The sequence below is a fragment of the Amphibalanus amphitrite genome, unplaced genomic scaffold (assembly GCF_019059575.1).
Source record: "Amphibalanus amphitrite isolate SeventyFive unplaced genomic scaffold, NRLGWU_Aamphi_draft 000884F_arrow, whole genome shotgun sequence".
NCBI classification, from domain to species: Eukaryota; Metazoa; Arthropoda; class Thecostraca; order Balanomorpha; family Balanidae; genus Amphibalanus; species Amphibalanus amphitrite.
In genome coordinates, this window is record NW_024882378.1 from 117,195 (window position 1) to 138,032 (window position 20,838).

The following is a 20,838-nucleotide window of genomic DNA, read 5'->3' on the forward strand; positions in this document are numbered from 1 at the left end:
AGGGGGATGATGGTCGCCCTGGTCATGACTTGCATGCTCCGTCCTCGTCATTTGACAATGTCCATGTATAAATGTCATAGACAAATAGATCTTAAACCTGAATGAAAATCTAGGTTAGATGAACGTTTCTTTCTGAAAACTGCATGGGGATACTGATGCTGTGCATACGCCCATACAGCGTCCTATCGGAAAACTTACTATAAATACGGTGATATTACTGAACATTGAACACTGCTCAATTGAGAGAGAGCTCAAAATGAACAATAACATGCATCACATATCTGAGCCATAGGCATTACCATTTCCAGATGCAACATTTTCGTAGATGCTTGACGACTAACGTTACAACTTATTGAATCTGTAAACGGAGCAGCATCTACCTCTGTTCAACTGTGGCTAAACACTGCAACAACATTTATTTTAAAAACGAGATGCATGATGATAAACGGTGAACAGCTCAATTCGGCCCACAATATGGCTATCTCCCGAGTGCCTCGAATGCCAACGCTTTTGCATTTGATTAGCCTAAGAAGGTCGTTTGGTACACATCACAATACTGAGCAAGAATAGAGTCAACGGCGGCTGGCCGACTGGTGCTATGGTGCAGACATGACGAACTTTGCAGCCACTCTTGCACTGGAAATTGCAAGGACGTGAAACTGTTGCCAAATGTAAAGTTGGGGTGGAGACACGCCCAGCGTCTTGCCGTGGACTCATTAACCTATGGTGATTTGGGCTTCTTGGTAAATCGTTTGGTAAAGGCTATTCTTCATTTTAAACCAACGAAATGTTATGTTCTTCCATCTTAATTATCTAATCAACTGCATTCACTTTCGGACTTAAACAGTAAGACATGAAATGACGCTTGAATGGGATTTGTGAAAAGGAATGATGTGTATGTGTGGCTGTAGTTGGATTGATGAATTGGTATTGGGTATGCCAAAATATGGTAGACATCAAGTTTTATATGGTGTTCAAGTGGAGGGAAAAAAAGAAAGGAACGAGTGAGATGAGCGAGAAAGAAAGAGAAACAAAGGGAGGGAGAGAGAGAGAGAGAGAGAGAGAGAGAGAGAGAGAGAGAGAGAGAGAGAGAGAGAGAGAGAGAGGAAGAGAGAGAGAGACAGAGAGAGAGAGAGAGAGAGAGAGAGAGGAAGAGAGCGATAAGGGGAGAGAGAGAGAGCACGAGAGCACCGTCCACCCAGCCGGCCTCCCACTGACTCGTGGTTCACCCAGACTCCAGTCTCAATGGCCTTTGATTGGTCTCGAGCTGCAACAGCCCCCAGCTGAGAGCTGTCCCGGCTCTCCACGACAACACAACGACGTCCTCTGGAGGCTGCAGCTCCGGGGGGGGGAGGTGGTGGTGGTTCGACCGGCTGGGAAGGAGGGAGAGAGTGTGGTGGGTGAGAGAGAGAGAGAGAGAGAGAGAGAGAGAGAGAGAGAGAGAGAGAGAGAGAGAGAGAGAGAGAGAGAGAGAGAGAGAGAGAGAGAGAGAGAGAGAGAGAGAGAGAGAGTCAGGTCATCTCAGCCGGAAGGGAAGGAAGGGGATGTCATTGGTTGCATAATATTTATTTGGAGTTCGTAGGTGCGGTGTTTAGATGGTGCGTGATTTTTCATTTTGGCTTAAATTTACCCCAGTTTCTGAGTTCAGTATTGTTGGACTCATGATCAAGCTTGTATCAAAAACCGACGCTTATTACACTTCACCAGCCGCAACTTCGCACGTTGATGACGCAGGCCGTACCAGCCGCTGGCCCGCTGTGTATCAGCCGCTATAAAAACCTACGGCACATCTCTGCAGCCATTGCAGCGTCGGCCGGGCTCCCGAGCCGGCCCCTGGCCGCTCCATTTCTCCTCGTGTGGCCACTGACAGCTGCCGCTTCAAAGCCAAGAGAGCTGCGGTCCAGCCTCCCCTCCTCTCCTCCCGCGGCAGCCCGACCCCCGAGCCGTTGCATCACCATGGCGCGCTGAGCTGCGGCCATCGGCGGCGCGTCGGCGGCTAATTTGGCGCAGTGCCCAGCCCAGTGCGCCGTGGTGCCCGCTCCGTGTCAGGGCAGGGATGTCCAGATGTCCGGCTGTGCGATGTCCGAATGTCCAATATATTTTCATAAGTCCACTGAACCATGTCCTGATGTCCATGATGTGGCGCCAATGCTAACTTGTTGCATACCTTCGATCGAGTTGCCGCATATGCACCAAAACACCACATGCTTTCAACAAAAGATTCAAAGAAGCTCCGCCTCAGAAGGGGGAGAAATCCCTAAACTCCGTGCGCTCCGTTGCTCGTCATCAAACCGGGACTTGTTAGGCGGTGGATAGCATGGCGGACGGCGGTCCCTAGTGGTAGTTGATGTTTATTAAAAGCACTGTAGCTTATCGATAACGTGCCACGTGGCATTAAGCCGCCGTCAGTACACTGTTGGATTGGACGATGGAAAGACGGCAGAAGATGACGGTTTGCTAGATATTAAAGGAAAAATTTGTGGAAGGGGATGAGTCCCCTTCCACACGTGCTTTATTTCTTCGGGATGCCCGGCGTACAAAACGGGGACTCCGACAGCTGATCAGCCGTGACGTGCTTTAATATTTTTTTTTTTTAAGTGATATCAGCGAACGTGGCTTAGGCGGCGTTCGATGTCTCCCGGACGGCAAAGATTCTTTGCCGTCCGGCCAATAACGTCCAAGGTCAGCGGGGGCTCGGCTGCGGTTATGAAACGTGATTGGCCGGACGGCGTAGAATCTTCGCCGTCCGAGAGGCATCGAACGCGGGGTTAGTCTAGAACCCGGAGAAAAGGAATGAAAAAAGAGAGAGAAAGAGAGAAGGGAAGTGGGAATTGACTCGTGGCGGTGACGTGCATGCCAAGAGTCGTCGACGCCATGCCACTTCGCACACCATTTGCAGCCCGTGCCAGGGCTGCCGCCGCGGCGGCACCGGTCTGTAGATCCTCTCTGCGCATGCGTTAGTTCTCAGAAAACTTTCCGGGCCGTTGCACGCGCTGGGACGCCCTGCCAGGCCGACTTTCCTGCACGCCGGCTTTTTTCAGCGCCGTTCCGGTTTTTCGCACCGGGCCTTCACTCAGGGGAGGGTGGGGAGGGGAGCGGGAGGCGCGAGGGACGCGTGTGTCGCACCGTTACGCGGTGCCGAGTGGGGCGTGTATCATTCCTGCCCACATCATTTCTGGCAGACCATTCCAGATCGCTGTGTAGCCATGGGTAGTCTACTCCTGCCTGTAGGCAAAAGCACATTCGGAGAATGGAAGTAGATGGTTAAAAACAAATTGTACAGGATTGTACAGAAAAACTGCTTGGATGCAAGGTGCGTTTCACATACATTCTGCACTCTTGCAACCGTGGGAGAAAGGGCTGCGGTTTTTCTTGATCACAAAGATGCAGACTGTGGGTAATTTGGTTATGAAGAATGCAAGATACCACGAATTAATTTCATCTGAAACGCTGGTGTATAATTGCTGAAACGGCAGATTAGGGTTTGGTCACACCATGCAGTATAGTCGGCCCTTCGGTGATTAGGGCGCAATATGATTTATGGCTCAGAATGTTCTAGTGGCATGCGAGGATTTACAGATATAAACACTAAACAAGCGACATCATTAGAAGTCAAACACTAAGTTCGAAAGAATAATTAACCGAGTCAACGTCTGAGTTTGGATGCTGAATTCTCACTACAATTATAGTATCTTGCTCCGAAGATGGTTTAATCATTTCACCAACGTGTCCTTAGCTCAGCCGGGCATCAAAATCGGCTTATTGGGACCTTATCGCCAAAGCTTATTTCGTTTCCACCAACGTTCCCTGTCCAATGGCTCTTTGTTACCACGTCGGCCCAAACACGCCCACTCGTTTCACCACCGCAATACACTATACCGCGTGTCCCTGTAGTTTCGACGTTCCCTCAAGAGTTTCTCCCGCCATGGTTACCCTTTCCGTCTCGTTGCCCTTTCGATGTCCCTATTCCCTACTACATCGTTCCTTGTCTCCACGCCACACTCCCTCAGCTACCTCTCCCAGCCCTGCTTCCTCCACGTATCCCCACCGGTCGCGTGCACCCGTCCCGTCGCGACCCGCCCCGTGGGACGCCCACCACGTCTGCGGCTCCGCAGTTCCGCATGACCTTTGCGTTCGCCGACATTGATCGCAGCGCCCCATCGACTCACTTTTTTGTCCCGCCGTCGCCCTGGCTCCGGGCGATGTCGGCGACGACGCCCAGACGGTGACTGGGACGGCATCGCGTGCAATGAAAATAACCCACAGAAAAAGGGAGGATGATTAATGAAAGACAGAATTCCCGGAGGATCAAGGAGATACTCTGGGGGGAAGGCGAGGGGATGTAATATGATGCGTGGCGTGGCGAGGAACTGTGAGAAGTGTATGGGAATTCATTCATTTATGTTGCCAAGAAAACTGATCGGATACCCCTAACATTAATCGGAAATGTTCAACGGCTTTGATAGTTTTCCTCATAATCTCTTTTGCGCGGTAAGTGCCATATCAACAATGCTGGCGACTGGCGTCCTAGGATACCTGTACCCGACATAGCTTGAGAGCACTCGATCGGTCAAGTAATTGAGCAAGTACCTCCTCGTCAGAACTGACCTCGCCCCTGAAGGGTACCCACCACCCAGTACCCCTTCATTGTGGCACCTAATCTCACGTACCGCGTCGGCCTTCGTCTTGTCAAGGACTTTTCCGGTGTTTTCTGACCCAGTAACGGCCGTTCTGTATCACTCTTCAGGCAAGTAGCAGCCCCACACAATTGCGCATTGCACAATGCACCGGGCGTCGCTGAGCTGTCATCAGGAAGTCATGGGCGCCCTGCGCTCCTCTCGGGGGATTTTCCTCCGTAAGCTGTTGGGCGCAATGAGCTTCTTTTTTTGGCGTCACGACCACCATGGGCTTTGGCCGTCCTTTACTCTTCTCGGGGCACCCTGGCTTCCCTCCGGACGTCTTGGGTGCCATGAACTCCTTCCCATGCGTCAATGGGCGTCACGATATCCGTTCTGGCGTCATGGGCGCAATGGGCGTCATGAGTGAGTCATGTCGTCTCCTTCGTCTCCGTGAGTCCTGAGCGTCATGGGACACTCTCAGGGCGTCATGGACGTCCTGACTTCCTCTCCGGACGTCATGGGTGCCCTGAACTTCTTTCCAAGCGTCATGGGCGCCTTTGACTCTTCTGAGGGCGTCATGGGTTCCTTTCTGAGCCTCATGCGCACCACGCCGGTCTCTCCGGCAGCTCAGCTCGGCTAGGCGCGACTCTCGGGTTGGCTAGGCGCGACTCTCGGCTCGGCCCGGCTCTGAGTCAGCCGGCCGGCCGGCCGGTCGATAGAGCGGTGACCGTGAACTTCGAGCGGCGCCTCGCTCAGCTGACGGGCCGACGGGGCAGTCAGCTGGCGGCGCCCGCAGACAGCGCGGCGAACGCGGCGCCCCGGCGGCGACCGTGGCGCATCGGCGACAAACGTGGCGCTGAACGGCCGGAAGCCTCTTCCGCTCGGCATATGAGTTCGATTTTCGAACAGCCTCTATAGAAGCCTATTCGTTTGGCACACCATACTACCTTGGGATGCACATGGGCCACAGGATACAGCACGTCATCCGCAGTCAAACGTACGCTAGTTGTGAACGAACAAGTCAAGGCTGACGAACTGTAGATTCCGTGGCGTGACAAATGAGTGGAAGCGGCTACCGTGTAGCGTTCTCTGTTCAGTTGCACAGTTGGGGAGACAGTATCAATTCGTGATGGTGATCTACGACAAACATTACAAATTGCAATGATCAAAATCGTGGACACGAGTATGATCGATGTGGTTCCGAATCGTAGCAAAGTTATGAGGCTTTTCCAACGCAGTTCGATCCTCGGCGCATCTGAGAGAGTCCCCTTCATGCAATTCCAGAGACCTGCTTACTGCTCCTCTGAGGCGTGCGCATTTGATTCGGAGATATCGATCCGGGATCTCCCCACTCCCCAGTTGACGTTATTGCGCGTCAAGATCTGGTGGGATTCACCCTTAGTTTCGGGTGTATATTTCACGGTGCAGCAATGCAACCGTGATAAATGTCGTATCCACTACTGAAGTGTCAAACAATTGGATACCTACTCTCCTATTTTTTTATAGGTATCGGATAATGTAGCATTTACATCTTAATCATAAAAAAACAAGATGCAAAACGCAGGAACTCAACGCTCTCCGAGTTCTTGCACCCTTTCCAACACTTTTAAGTAGAGGTGGCAAAATGTGGACCCGAGGACCCGGTCCAAAGAACCAGTCTGGACCCATATGGGTCCAGACCGGTTCCTGGAAATTTTTCTGATGGGTCCAACCGGGTCCTACCATAAACTATACATCTTGCACACTACACATTATTACAAAATATGAAGGGAATTAAGTGAATGTTTCTTTGCACACAATAGCTCATGAATATTCCCAGTGGGAAATAGGCTGTTTTACATGATGCAACTAATGATTCCTACAAGTAGTTTGTATTAATTGACTTTTGGGGAACGGGTCCAACTGGTTCCGGTTCCAACTAAGACCGGGTCCGACTGGTTCCAGAAATGTTCAGCCGGGTCTGGTTCGAGTCTGGTTCCCAAAATTTTCATCTTTTGCCACCTCTACTTTTAAGTCAACACATTAGTTCATCGCGCCACTGCCGGCGATTCAAAATTCAACACATAACAAATAACTGCTCCATTCGCATCGACTCTAACTCAATGACGCACGTAGGCGCACGGGCTAACGCGTGTGTAACCCAGGGGGATGGGTGAAGTTTCCGAGCCGGGATGCGGTGCGGGATGTGTAACCCATGGGAAGGTGAGGGTCCGGGGATCCATGGTGCGATGTGGAGCGTGTACCCCCAATGACTGCCCCCGGGATCAGGGGTGCGGTGTGGGGCATGCACCCGTGGTGACTGCCCCCGTAGGTGGGGTGCGATGTGGAGCGTGTACCCCGGTGACTGCCCCCGGAGCAGTGGCGCGATGTGGGACGTATGCCCCGGTGACTACCCCCGGAGCAGTGGCGCGATGTGGAGCGTGTACTCCCGGTGACTGCCCCCGGGATCAGGGGTGCGGTGTGGGGCCAGGCGGTGTGATGCGCGAGTATTTACTCTGGAGCTGGGCCAGCCGCCGGCCGCTCCGCCGCAGCCTCTCCGGCCACCTATTTATACCAGCTGGTAACTCAAGTCCAGCTGTTACCCCAGACGCCGGATGGACACTGGGAGTGTGCGCCAGGGGCCTTCACAGGGAGTGTGGGATTGGAGTGTTTGGGGGGCGTCATAGCGGCGTGTGGTGTGTGCCACTTCGCATTAGGCTTGTAGCGCCACAGGAGGCGACAATATGTACAAAGGCGGTACCCCGAAAATGTCATTTTGAGGTCATATGGAGAGTAGGGGGACATTTGGCGTCAGATTGCGCGAAAGAGCGTCAAGCGTCTGGGCTGCAGAGATAAGGCGCCACGAAACGTGCAACGCTAGTACGCCAGAATGGTATGTGGGTATTACGCTATTGAGCGTCAGGCGCCAGCAACTAACACCAGACGCCAAGCGCCAACGCTAGTCCAACGTGCAACGCTAGTACGCCAGAATGGTGTGTGGGTATACGCTATAGGGCGTCAGGCGCCAGCAACTAATACCGGACGCCAGGCGCCCGCGTGCGCTAATGTAGAACGCGCCAGTGTGCGCCAGTCAGTCGCCTTTGTCCGGCGAGTGGTGTGTCGGGAAAACACCATCCATTAGAAGATGAACTGTGCTGTCAGCTTAACCCTCGCCCCGTTGGGGGGGGGCATTTTGCCCCCCCCCCTGTGGTTTTTCCTGAATAGCAGGAAAACGGCGGCGCGCAGCGCCGCCAAATTTTCAGTACCTTCCCGGGCATCAATTTGACACCTTCACACCAAATTTCAAGTCTTAGGTCACCTTAGGTCAGGAGTTATTGAGGTCAAACTGAGGTCATGTTCGAGCAAAAATGAGCAAAAAACATGCAATCTTGAAACGCTCACCAAATCTACAGTTATCAAGCAATTTCAAAGTTCTTTATATGGTCTAGTAGACAAAAAGCGGCACTACAAACCTGCTATCTCGGATTTTCAAAATTTTTGGTTTTTGACCCCAAAAAATTCAAAAAATTGATTTTTTTAGAAAAACTTTGAAAAAATCCAAAATTTTTCCGAATTTCGAAAAAAACCGGAATATATGTGATAGTCCCAGCGCTCTTCTATATACATAGGAAATTTCAGATCGACATCTCGTTTTTTGGCCAAGTTATAGCGAAAAAACTGTTCAAAAATGATGACGTCAAATTTTTGAACTCAATTTTTAGCAATTCTAGACCACGTACGGCAAAACAAAGACCACCATTGAACTCCCCGCGACGAGCTGCATCGATTCGATACCCATTTTATGCAAAAATATTAACTTTGAAATTTGACCTAATTTGACCTGACCTTGACCTGACCTTGACCTGACCTTGACCAAAACGTGATCTAAGCTGGCCCCAAAGGCTGCCTGACCCATATAATCGCATTTGTCATGTAAAATGGACCATAAAACATGTATCACACGACACTTTCATATTGTGACCCCCCCCGTGACCTGACCTCTGTGACCTGACCTGGTATCAGTGACCTCAAATAGCAAAATATGTGTTTGAAGAACATTTCCCCATCGATGATTTTCAATGAAATGCATTTTACTCGATTTTACAACGCATTTCTTGAAGTGCCTGTAAACGGTGAAAATTGGACCTTTGACCTGACCTGTGACGTCATCGGTTTGACCTAGGTCAATAAAATTGGGTCACAAGGTAGTTCCCCGTTGGGGCTATCCAACGCCGTTTACCGCTTGTCGCTATGTTGCGTGGTTCTCGAGATCTTAGGGGGGGGCCAAAATGGCCCCCCCCCAACCGGGCGCGTTGCTCGGCAGAGCCCAACGGGGCGCGGGTTAACGCTGGCACAACTTTAGCCGTCCGTTTTCGCTCGTGTTCGGGACTTCCCAAAGAAATAAACAATACAAATTCAAAGAAGTTTGCCTCGCTTAGGCACACGCGTCTTATATTAATGTCATAGAAGTCAAATTGAAGTACCATGTCACACTATTTATTATCGTCTAGGCCGGCGATGATAAATGAAAATGTCAATCATGTGACTGATGATCATGAATTCAATCATGAAGACTGTTGACACTGCCCAGCCTTAGATTGTTTGCCTGATCCGAATTTTACCGACTTTTCTACTCATCTCTGTTCACCGTTTCAGTCCATCTTTTCTGGACACAACTTTCACCTTACCCTTTCTAGCCTCACCTTCTTCCTTGCTTATCGCAGGCCGGCGTTTCGCCCTAACTTCGCCCGGTTGCTTATGAGTTCCTTCCCATCTCCCAGACGTGAGGCGCGTACAAACACCTTCCTCCGTTCAATATTTACCGCCGCCGGCACGGACGCCCGATAGGGGTCGGCCGGGCTGACTGATATCGAGTCGAGACGCGCCCTATGGGGCCGTAAGTTCTTCCGATGGACCTTCTGTGTTGTTTATTGTCGAGTTAGAGATATTGATGAATGAGTTGCGTCAGTTTCTTCATCTTTTGCGCCTAGTGCGATTCAATCTGAAGACGATATGGCCGTTGTAGACGTTGTTAGACGACGACATTTTCATTTTTTGCAATGTCAACATCGCGACTTTAGACTATGCTGTCTGCCAACCCCTCAGGTCGCTCCATTTAAGGTCATGTTGACGTCGTCGCCTACCAATGTATCCCTCTTGGAACTCTGGAGCCTAAGCACTGGGCTGTATGTAGGGGAGAGTGGGGTAAGATGCCCAGGGTGGGAAAGACGCCCCACCCCCTCTAGCGGGGAAACAAAGTATCGAACCTGGAAATTAATGTTCTTAGCGTAAAGCGGAAGCCTGCCTTGTTAACTGCACAAAAATTTGCGAAGCTCAGTTGGGCAACGGCTGGCTGGTGATTGTATGTTTTTTATTTGCTGCTTTCAAAAAATATTTTGGTGTCAAAACATTGTAAATATCAAAGAAGGTAGATAATTTTTGCGTCCCTTGCTATAGTCGTGATACATTAACATGCGTGTACTGTGTCCCAAACAGTTTGTTTCAGGGTGTAGTTTTATGGCTAACAAATTGTACTGATTTAATGTTACTTCGGTACCTTGGGGTAAGATGCCCCCTGTCCTGATGGGGAAAGACGCCCCCCTAAATCCGTAGGCTGTCCTTCAAGCAGCCCGTCAAATCATTTATTACATACTTGTGATGAGAGACAAAAGCCGATCTGGGACTATTGAGAGTCCAATACGGTCGGGTGCTCCCCATGCCGGTCTCTCGGCCCACACAGCGACTTTTTGGGCGGCAGCTGACTCTGAGAGCCCTCACGACGGCCTCTGTGGGCCCCATTATTGGCTCCAGGGCCCCTCACGACATCCTTTGAGGGCTCCCACGTTGGCTCCACGGGCCGCGCTGGTATCTGAGGTCCCCACGATGGGCTCGAGGGCCCTCAAGAATCATGAAGACCTATAAGGGCCCCACAGTGGTCTCCGAACGCCACCACGGAGGCTTGTTTGGCCGTGCTGGACTATGATCAGGCCCTAACGATGACCTCTGAAGCCCCTTACGACTACTTTTGAGGGCCCTTACGATGACGTTTGGTGTCTACTGCAGGCTCGAAGGGACTACTGATTCGTTCAGGCGATTCACGTGCCCATTTATGTCACTTATAGTGCAGGGGGCATCTTCCCCAACCCCAGGGGGCGTCTTTCCCACCCTGTGGGGTAAGATGCCCCCTTTCACTTCTTCAGGAAAATGCTTAATAGCAAAAAAAGTTATCATATTTCAGGCACAAAAGTGTGATATTTTTCGAGAAAAATGATGTCGGCTTCCGTTCAAACTCCAAATTTTTGCTTTCCAATCGTCATTTTCGAATAATATATGACAAAGCAAAACCCTGGGCATCTTTCCCCACTCTCCCCTAAGCAATGTGCACTGTGAGCAGCGCGCACATACCAGGCGCGACGTGACCATCCTCTCTTCGTCACGCCTGCCATGCACGTTGCACGGCGGTGGCGGTGCGTGCACCGGCCATCTCCGCGCCGTTGCCGAGTGATCAATAGCCGGCGGCGGCGGCCGAGGTCGTGTTGCCATGGGTGGGTCACCGACGGCGCAGACAGTGCAGGGGTGACCGACCTGCCGGGGCCGGACAGTGCAGGGGTAACCGACCCGTGTGGGCCGGCAGAATGAGGTCTCAGGGGAGGGAGCGGCAGAGCGGCGAAATGTGGGGTCCATGGAGACAGAAAAAGGAACGTCCAGGTGCTCTGGACAGCTGTGGGAACTTTCCAAGTGGAGGCCTTTCTCAGACGGCGGCCGAGACATCAACAAGACTCGCCCAAGGGAAAAATACTCATGCAAACCATCAGAAGGTGGGAAATTATTAAAAAGAAAAAAGAAAAACACGCAAAAAACGGTAGCACCCAGATGGCCTTATCGATAACGGATTCGATCATAAAAACAAATCACATCGTGAAGGTGGCATTTTCTCCCAAAACGCCTTCACCGATGTCGCCTCTGGGCGCACCCTCGCCTTATTTCTCCCTCTTGCCCTTCCTTCCTTCCCTCCTCCGCCTGCAGAAGCCGTTACCGCCCACTCGTGGCTCTTTATCACCACTGATGCAATAGCCAGCGCGACTCTGATGACGTCAGTCTGTGTGTCTATGACGTCACCGGGGGCACTGTGTCCGAGTGGTGTATGGGCGGCGTATCGCACCCTTTCCCCTCCCCCCCCCCGGCGTTGTGTACCCAAATGAAGAGCGCAATCAGGACAGCGGCCATAGGTATAAAGGTGTCGCTTTATACCTATAGGCCTGGTGGGGTTCAAGCCCAACCAAGTTCGGTATTCTAAGATTAACCCCATGGCATTACATACTAAAAAATAACAATGGCTTCAGCATCCTGCAATTCAATAGAGCTCTACTAACAACAAAAGCGACGCCCGTGTCATCAGGAAAGACGGGTCAGAACAAGGATGTTGGGATAGGGTCCGACTATGTATTATCGTGGGGACCATGTCGCGGTTACATCTGGTGAGGCTCGAAATAGATACAAGTATCTTGAGGTAAACGTTGCAAGCATGCACTTGCATGACCCCTTTTGCGTAACCGTGTCATTAAAACGCGTCTTTTTCCTATTTACATAATCCAGGGATGAGTCTAGTCGGTCACATGTGCGAGCAGTTCTTGCCTAGATGACCTTATGACACCAATTAAAGCTAAAAGCGAAGCATTTACTCCAGGCCACTCTACATAGTCTGTTCCTTCTTCCTTTTCCTTTTTAATTTCCCTTTCCTCATCTTGCATAATTGTCATCACTAGAACGTTAATTGATCCAACCTTTGGGGTCATAGCATGTGTCCACTTCGTGTTCCGGGTGATTGTTAGGTCCAGTTATATCCCAGAATTCTAACGGACATGACCTGTTGTTACCCAACGCTGGTGTAACTATGCAACAATGAAAGGGATGGCGATCTGGCACTGCATATAGCAGACATCTCTAAAAGTCTTCAAAGTTTTGCTTTCAACAAAACATGCTACACGAACACTTTATCGAAGTTAGCAATTCTCAGTGTTATATCACATTCCACCGTCCAACAGCAAACAAACACCGCGTCCTGTTTTCTCACCCCGTTCAAGTGCATTTGCCGCCCAACCCCTCCCCTCACCCCTGTACCCGCCCCTGACTCTGGTCGGGCCCGCATTGCCGGCGCAATCTCAAGCCGAGCGCAAACACCGGCCAAGCCGGGGCGTTAACTTCTGTTAAAACTCGCCCCGTATCCATTGTGGCGGTATCGCGCTGCTATACATGGCCGCTAGCCATCTGATTATACAGTGTGTGGCTCCGATGTGGCACCGTCCGCCAGACGAGCTCTCGGTCACCGACGCTGCGGCAAGGACGGGTATGGAGAGGACCAGACGAGACAAGGCGAGACAAGACGAGATAAGGCGGGACAAAACGAGACGAGACGAGGCTAAAAGAGGCAGGACGAGACAAGCGAGATGAGACGAGACGAGACGAGACGAGACAAGACTAGACTAGACTAGAGACAGGACTAGAATAGGCTAGAAACGAGACTAGAGACGAGACGACTAGTCGAGACAAGATGATACTTGAGGAGTCAGGTCTGAATGGTTTGGAAGAACAGTAGTGAAGTGCCTTGTTATTTGCGTACCTAGGCAAGGCCTGGTGGATAAAATTGGCTGGTGATCAGTTCTGCGGAGTTGTATGCAACAGACCTTCAGATGTCCTCAGACGAAAATGAATGCATTTTCGTTGGATACTCGGACCTCGGGAGTCGTGTGCTTGCCACAGAGCTTCTTTGGAATGTTTTTGGCTGGCGAACTGCCCATGATAAAAGAGCCTAATTACAATCACAAACAAATATCAGTATCGCAAACATGCGTGTGCCTTACACGCAGTGATCAAGTATCGATCAGGTGATTGTAAACTTCCATGCTATCATGAAGCTTCGAGCAAGCTGTATCTACCAACTCCTGTCATCACGCCCAACCACCCTGCTGCGTTACCGACCCTCTCTGAGCGCTCCGTGGCTCCTCCCGGCGAGTCATTGACATTCTCCATCAGCGGCCCGACCATAATTGAGTCCTGTCGTGACTCAGACGGGTCCAGATCAGAGGTGGAACATCCACCCAACGCCCTAGATAGACAGACCGAAAGGTGGCCCAGAAACGTGACTGACACACCGCCGCCACCACCCTGAAGAGAACACCCTGGGCTTCAGGAGATGAACTTCGGAGATATAATTCGAAGTGTGATTGATACCAATGGCGAATGTATTTCGCCGCTATACCAGTTGGTGGCACAAAGTGGATTTCATTTATTGTTCTAGGAATGCGACGAACATTTTGTTTTTCACCGTTGGCTCGTTTGCCCTGCCACTCCTCAGTCATCCCAATAGATAAATGACACCCTCCAGATGTCATCCACCGGGTGTCTATAGCCCAACTATTGCCGCTTGCCTATGCAATACATGTGACACGTTAGTGTCCCATAGGAAATACTTCAGCTCTATGAAATGGGAAGCACCGTTACACATCTCTGCTGTTGACGTCGTTCCAGCGTTCAGAACAAAAGGCATTTTGGCAACTTCATCATATCTATCGTTGACCTCAGGGCGATGGTGATCGCCAAGAGAAGTTCTTTAGCATAGGACATCCCTGCAGAACATCATGCCTATAGCAGAGTCCTCTACGCTTGAGTGTTCAGGTAGATCCTTCACTCTGGTGCCACCCCCCCCCCCATTGAAGTCTATAAAATAGGGGGTGATGAAAACCACAAGGTTGGTGGACCTCCAGCAGCGTCATGTGTTCCCTAGACCAGGGGCGTAACCCTTGTGCCGCGATGGCCGCACACCGGGTCCCCCATCATAGTGTGTGCACTTTGACCTGAACTGAGAAGGCACACATCAGTTTGCACCTGTTTATATCACAAAAACAGAGCACCTTGGCAAACAGTGGCCAAGTCTTGGTCGATTCACGACATTCTTCTCTGCTGTGGCGACATCGAACTGCTGTCAAGTGGCGGCCGCGCGACGTGAAAAGGCCACGACCACGACGTCTGTTGTGACAACACTGGCTCGGTCAGGGCAGGCGTCGACCCCTGGAAATGGGTGGAGTATTCTGAAAACCAGGCTGACCGGACATTCAGCCAGCTAAGTGCATCGCAACATGTCTCCGGACGCGATGCAGGCATAACCCTTGATGGTACTTTTCTCCACTTGATAAACAAACCTTCGGTGGCGTTGTCGCCACGGGGGTTATGTTTCCGCTGAGGGTGATAACCTTGGAGCGCTGCGTCATCTTAGCAGCTCCAGTTGCGCCGGTCGTCTCGTACATACAATACTCCCCAGTAGTGACCTTCCCCTGACCTTGCTGAACTAGCCAGCGGACACGTGTAGCCCACAGACCTGACCTGGCGTCTGCCGGCCCGAGGCACCTGCAGGGTGCTGATCGCATGCCATTGGTTACAGAGTTATTTTTAACTCTGCAAACGCAAGCAAACTCCTATTCGAGGCGAGCCATTGTGTAGAAATCACCCACCGTTCATTGGTTTTCAAACCACAACTCGACGTTGAGGGCTCCTGGCAATTGTCATAACTGTCATCAGCACATTGGTGCTGGAGTTTATTTGTTCTCGATGGGCAATGCTTGTTGTGTAATGTGCCATCGGGCGCGATGTACAGGGCAGTTGTGATCGCGGGTGTCTGCTAAATTATACTACCGCCGGGGTCGACGTCTATAACTGCACCACACCATGTCAGGGGTAACGGTCGATGCGGTCCGCTAGTCGTGAGGTAATGAAGGGCAACCTTACGTGCGGTAGGTACAGGTCTCGCGGGTTTTAGCGGTAGGTTTTGCACCTAGAAAATTTAGTGTACTTCAGGATATATCTTCGTTGTCTTAAGCTTTTGAGTGTTGAAGATGCGATCGACTTGTTGGTTCACAAGCCGGCCATGATCGTGTAAAATGGCTTCATCGTAGATCGATTAGTTTCTGAGATATAACCGGAAATGTAAAAGTGCAAAACCTACCGTTTAATCTCGCGAGAGCCGTACACACACTTCAGCGTAAAATACAGAAGCTCGCGAAATAACAGTGACTTCTTTCTTAGGTGTTGTTTTTATCCGCTGGGACTGAGAGCGTGAGATGATGTTTTTCGTACTCCAGCGTAGATGGGTAGCCATACGGCTTCCACGGTTGACAGTGATGACATCAGTCATCTTTAGCAAACTCGTAAATAAAAACAACACCTAAGAATGATCCGCATAAAACTTGGCAGAAAGCTCGTTAAGCACTTGGTCTGTATAGGTCCGAGGTAGAGCATTGGAGCGCTAATCCAAAGGCCCGGGGTTCGAATCCCCGTACAGCCCAATTCTTTAACAAGTTTGCAAAAGATGACTAATGTCATCATTGTCAACCGTGGAAGCCGTATGGCTACCCATCTACGCTGGAGTACGAAAAACATCATCTCACAGTGACTTCTTGCATATTGTCGCCGATTATTCAAGCTAGCCGAGAAACAACCTAACAGAACAATCTCTTTATGACTTCTGGTCACATGGATATATTTGATCTTTCAACTAGCTAAAGCAATTTCGACTACCCTAGAATAGCACTCATGGAAAACAAAGGAAAACAGAATGTTCCCACTGAAATGAAACAAACAACTAGCATAACCTTATCCTTGTTCCGTCTTATCCGGCTAGCTGCTGAATGACAATGACCTGGCAGCAGGGGGTTAATAATAGCACCCTGACCCGGTCAAAAGGTCTGCCGTCGCTATCCGGTATTGTGGATTACTGTAACAGACAGAGGCTTCGGGAGCGACAGAGTTCGATGGCAGGTGCATTATCATTGACTGGGGGTAATGGTGGAAAGGCTAGGTACCTAATGCATTTATAGCCATTTATATAGCTATTCATATAATATGATTCCAATATATTCAAAAAATACACACAATATATTTTCAGTTTATATTTATGTGAATGGTGAAAATGGAATGCCCTGGGGATAGAGACGTTAGTTTAGGATTTGTGTTATCATTATTCTATTTTCGAATGAAGTAAAATCGTCGGTGTCTACTTGAGAAACATTGCTATACCTACGCATGAATAAAGACGATGAAATCAATTACATGTAAGTGCAACATTAACATATTGTCGTCAGACGCACACGGGTACCTAATACTCCAATCCGCGCAAGTCTGCTTGTTTCTGCCTTCGCTATTCCACTTTTCTTTCAGCAAAACAATGCCACTGCTAACACTGTACACCTACCACATAACCCAACACGCCACCACATTTCCATTTTGGGCCACCGTTTACACTTCTGCTCGCCTGCGCTCGCCTGCGTCGGATCGCGCGCCGTACCGTACTGCGCCGTGCCGTGCCCGTGCCGTGCCCGTGCCCGTGCCGTGCCGCTGTGCCCACTCTGTTTCAGGACCAGGTAGAGGGTACCCTGACTGCCAGCCATGCCCTGGGGCTTCACGAGCTCTAGCTGACCCCCGCCCCCTTCGCTTTTCAACGACCGCTTATCATCCGTCTCTTCTCTGTCTCTGTCTCTGTCTCTGTCTCTGTCTCTGTCTCTGTCTCTGTTCTCTGTCTATGGGTGTGCGGTGGTTTTAATGGAGCTCTAACACTGTGCGTCCATATTCCTCTCAGTGATGGTCAGACTCCTGCCTTTTCGAATCTGGCTCGGCGAATGAAAGTCCTCCGTCTATCCAGACCCTGAAACCTGACAAGCTCCATTGATTTTCGGAAAATTGTCATACTTCTCCCTTTCAACTTAATGCTTGCAAATAAAGGATAGTTCTTGTTCTCAAAAATTAATCGTGATCAAATTTCGGCCGTATCAATTTCTCAAGTTTCAAAGTAACCAGATTACCCAGACATTTTTCATGCGCTGCCTTTTTCAACTTACACTGCATCATCAGTCTCTGCTTTGAAAGCGCTTTGGCTGGGCCACGCCACGTCACCGCCCTTTGCCGCCGCTGCGTCACGAAAACTTCTGACGGCGGCTGCGTCGCCGGTGCTGCCATCTGTACGCAGACGAGTGGAACTGCTGTAGCCGGCTGATTTATCACCCTTATTGATTGTGGTGGCGCGCAGCCCCCACCCCCCGTCCCATGCGGGGCAGGGGGGGGGGGGCAGCATCGAGCGGCGTGCGCTGTAGGGAACGACCCCGGCTAGGAGAGGGCGAGGAGCACGGCAAAGTTCGGCCGAGACTGGGCACCTATGTTGCTGGATACCACATGACTGGATCCTAAAATAGCAACTACTGTTTGTTTTGCTGCCCCATTGAGAACAATGCGCAACAAACTTTGCAAACCGAAACTTTGTTGCGTGGGATGCGGAATTGCCAGTGGCTATCGAGTCTTCCTTCTCAAGCTGGAATTTTGAATTGACGATTAACCATCCCAGGCGGAGGAGCCGAATGTGTTCCTTGCATTTACCGTCCGATCGAAAGTTTTCGCAGTCGGCAAAATTTAGAAGCTTAAGTTTATTGTGCTCACATAGCTGGGCAAGACCACGCCAATTCGTCGATTCGATTCCAATTCCACCAATGGTGTGTCATTCATTCAGCAACTCGTCCCACATTGCTTTCCAAATTCCAACATCGGAAGGCCGGTACTGCCAGATGAGAAAACGAGGCAACAAAATTACTCCACGGAGTCAGATTTTTAGAGTCCCCCATTACGCATAATTTCTCACCGTTTTTTCACACTGCCAAAGAGACGAACGGTGTGATGAAAAGTGACGAAACGAAACCGAAATTTCTCTAGGAGCCACCTTACGTCTTTAAGATTGCTGCATCAAAAGCATGGAGCTGAGTGTGGACGAACGCGTAACACGTTATGTGATTCCTATGCTGATACATCCGTTAAAATTATAATGTAACCACTCACCTGGTTTTCCAATCGCTCATTCTTAAATACTGAACATGTCGAACACTTGTCCATGGAAAACCACATCCATATCGTAGTCATTGACATAACTTGATATATTCCTTAGCTTCTCAAGTTTCGTATCGCCAGGGTCGGTTTTCGGGGCGACATCTTTCTTCCATTAATCTCCGACTAATCCACGCTATTTTAATGACCATGTTAAGCCCCGTATTATGTGGAGTGTTGAGTGTACTTTGCGAGAGCCTCCATTGATGTTCCATCCATTGATCCTGTTGAAAATTCCGTTAATCCCTTCTTTTGAAACACTTGATATTCGGCACTTCCGCGCCGTTTTTATTCCAACATCCTTTTCCGTTATATCATTCTCTGTTCGATTCTCACTTGGTTTCATGGTCTATTTGTAGTTATAGTTTTCGTAGTTCTGTTTGGTTACCTGCCTTTCTGTATCTGTAGTCTCTTGTGGTCTTTGTGTATCCCACCAATATCTGCACCTTTGAATTCCTTCTCCACCTATGATGTCTGTGCGCGGTCCTCGGTCTCTCACAGTCCTCCAGTCTCTGTCCTTGTGTAGTCTATCCGTAGTCTCTCTTTGTGCGTGTCTGCGCACAGTCCGTAGTCTCCTCCGTAGTCTCTCTATCTCTCTCTCTCTCTCTCTCTCTCTCTCTCTCTCTCTCGGATGGGTGGCAGCCGCCGGTGCTGACTCTCACTCTCGTCCGTTCCAGGGCATGGCATCAGGTGCTACCACCTACCTGTGTCCAGAGTGTGGCCTCAGCTTTGGCTCGCAGCACCAGCTGCGCGCACACCGGGCCGCCGCGCACGTGGCCGCAGAGCGTCAGACGGTGGTGCGCGAGCCGCCGGGCCGCGCGCCGCCCCACTCTAGACCCGACGAGCCGGTCCACTCGCACAGTTGGCCCCCGCACGATCACCGGCCCGGCGAGCGTCTCGAGCAGCGCCTCGAGCCGCTCCGAATGGCCGCCGGCGAGCGGCTCGAACCGCGACTCGAGCCGCAGCGGCTCGGCGAGCGGCTCGAGCCGCGCCTTGAGCCGCGCCTCGAGCTGCCCGAGCGGCTGCCGTGGGAGCGTCCGCCGCTGCTAAGTGACCGGCGCGAGCCGCCACTGCGGCTGCCGCTGCACCTGCTGCGACCGCAGCACGACCTCAGCCCGTTCCTGCCGCCGCTGGGCGGTCTGGGCAACGGCCGGGGTCTGCTGCCCGGTCTGCTGCCCGGTCTGCGCCGACACCTGACTCCCCCGGCGGCCAGCGCGGCGGCCGGCCTGCTCGACAGCCGCTCACCGCTCGACCTGAGCACGGTGGACGGCACGCCGGGCACCTCTCCGCCGGCGGCCAGTCCGTCCGGCGAGCGGTCGGCGCCCTCGACACCGACACCCACCGAGGACGGCAATCCAGTCACGTGCAAGTACTGCACGAGGATGTTCGACTCGATCGCAGCGCTCATGGATCACATGCCCGTACACCAGGGTGACCGGCCGTTCCTCTGCGAATGGTGCAAAAAGGGCTTCAAGTTCCGTCACCATCTCAAAGACCACTCGCGAATCCACACTGGCGAGCGTCCGTTCGAGTGTCGCACGTGCGGCAAGACGTTTGCGCGCTCGTCGATACTGAAAACGCACACCAAGATCCATCGGCAGGAGGGTGGCAGGCGGTTCGACATGGTCGGACCGTTCCCGTCGCCGGCGGCGCCCGAGCCGCCCGAGATGCCGCTGCCGGGTACAACGCTGCCCGAGATGGCGCCACTGCCCATAGCTGATGAGGGAGCTGCGCAGGCGCAGTGAAAGAAGCGGCGTGACAACGCCGGACGTGGCTGAAGTTGGCGGTGGCGGTCGGCGTCCGCTTTGGTCCGCAGAAAAGCGCAGAAATGCCGCTGAAGACGCAAATCGGGCGACGCCGACCGCCGAAGAATGTGATATGAGACTTGCACTGCCCCCTAGTGAGTGGGCCCGCCGGCGGAGCTTCGGAGAGTCGCCGCCAGGGGCGCCAGTGCAGCTGCTTCCAGGATGGCGGTGATGGAGGGCAAGCCTTTAGTCTTTCTTGTTTTTGTTTTCTTAGTGTAACGTGCTAAACTAGTGCGTGTTTGAGTGTTAGAAAAGAATCAGGGTACCTCGGCGTACACGAGGGTGACCGGTGGTTCGCAAGGTTAACAATAGCTGGCAGCAGGCGCGCCACGGGGACACGAGCGCTAATACCCATGTGTGGATGAAAAGCGAGGTGGCTACATGGGAAAGAAATTCGCTCTTTCGTTTCTCTCTGTCGTATTGACGGAGTTTTCTTGGCTTTCGTTTCTTTCCTGACAATTATGTGATTCGAGAGTAGTCTTTCGTGGTGATTTTAGCGCTTTCGTTGGCTTCATTTC

The 20,838-nt window shown here is 51.4% G+C and overlaps 1 protein-coding gene across 1 annotated transcript in view; it reads left to right on the top strand.

The window, feature by feature from the left end:
* The window catches only part of LOC122367637 (zinc finger protein 865-like), a 124,888-nt gene that overhangs the window by 88,642 nt on the left and 15,408 nt on the right, over window positions 1–20,838 (top strand). The gene's annotated exons all lie outside the window — the stretch shown is intronic.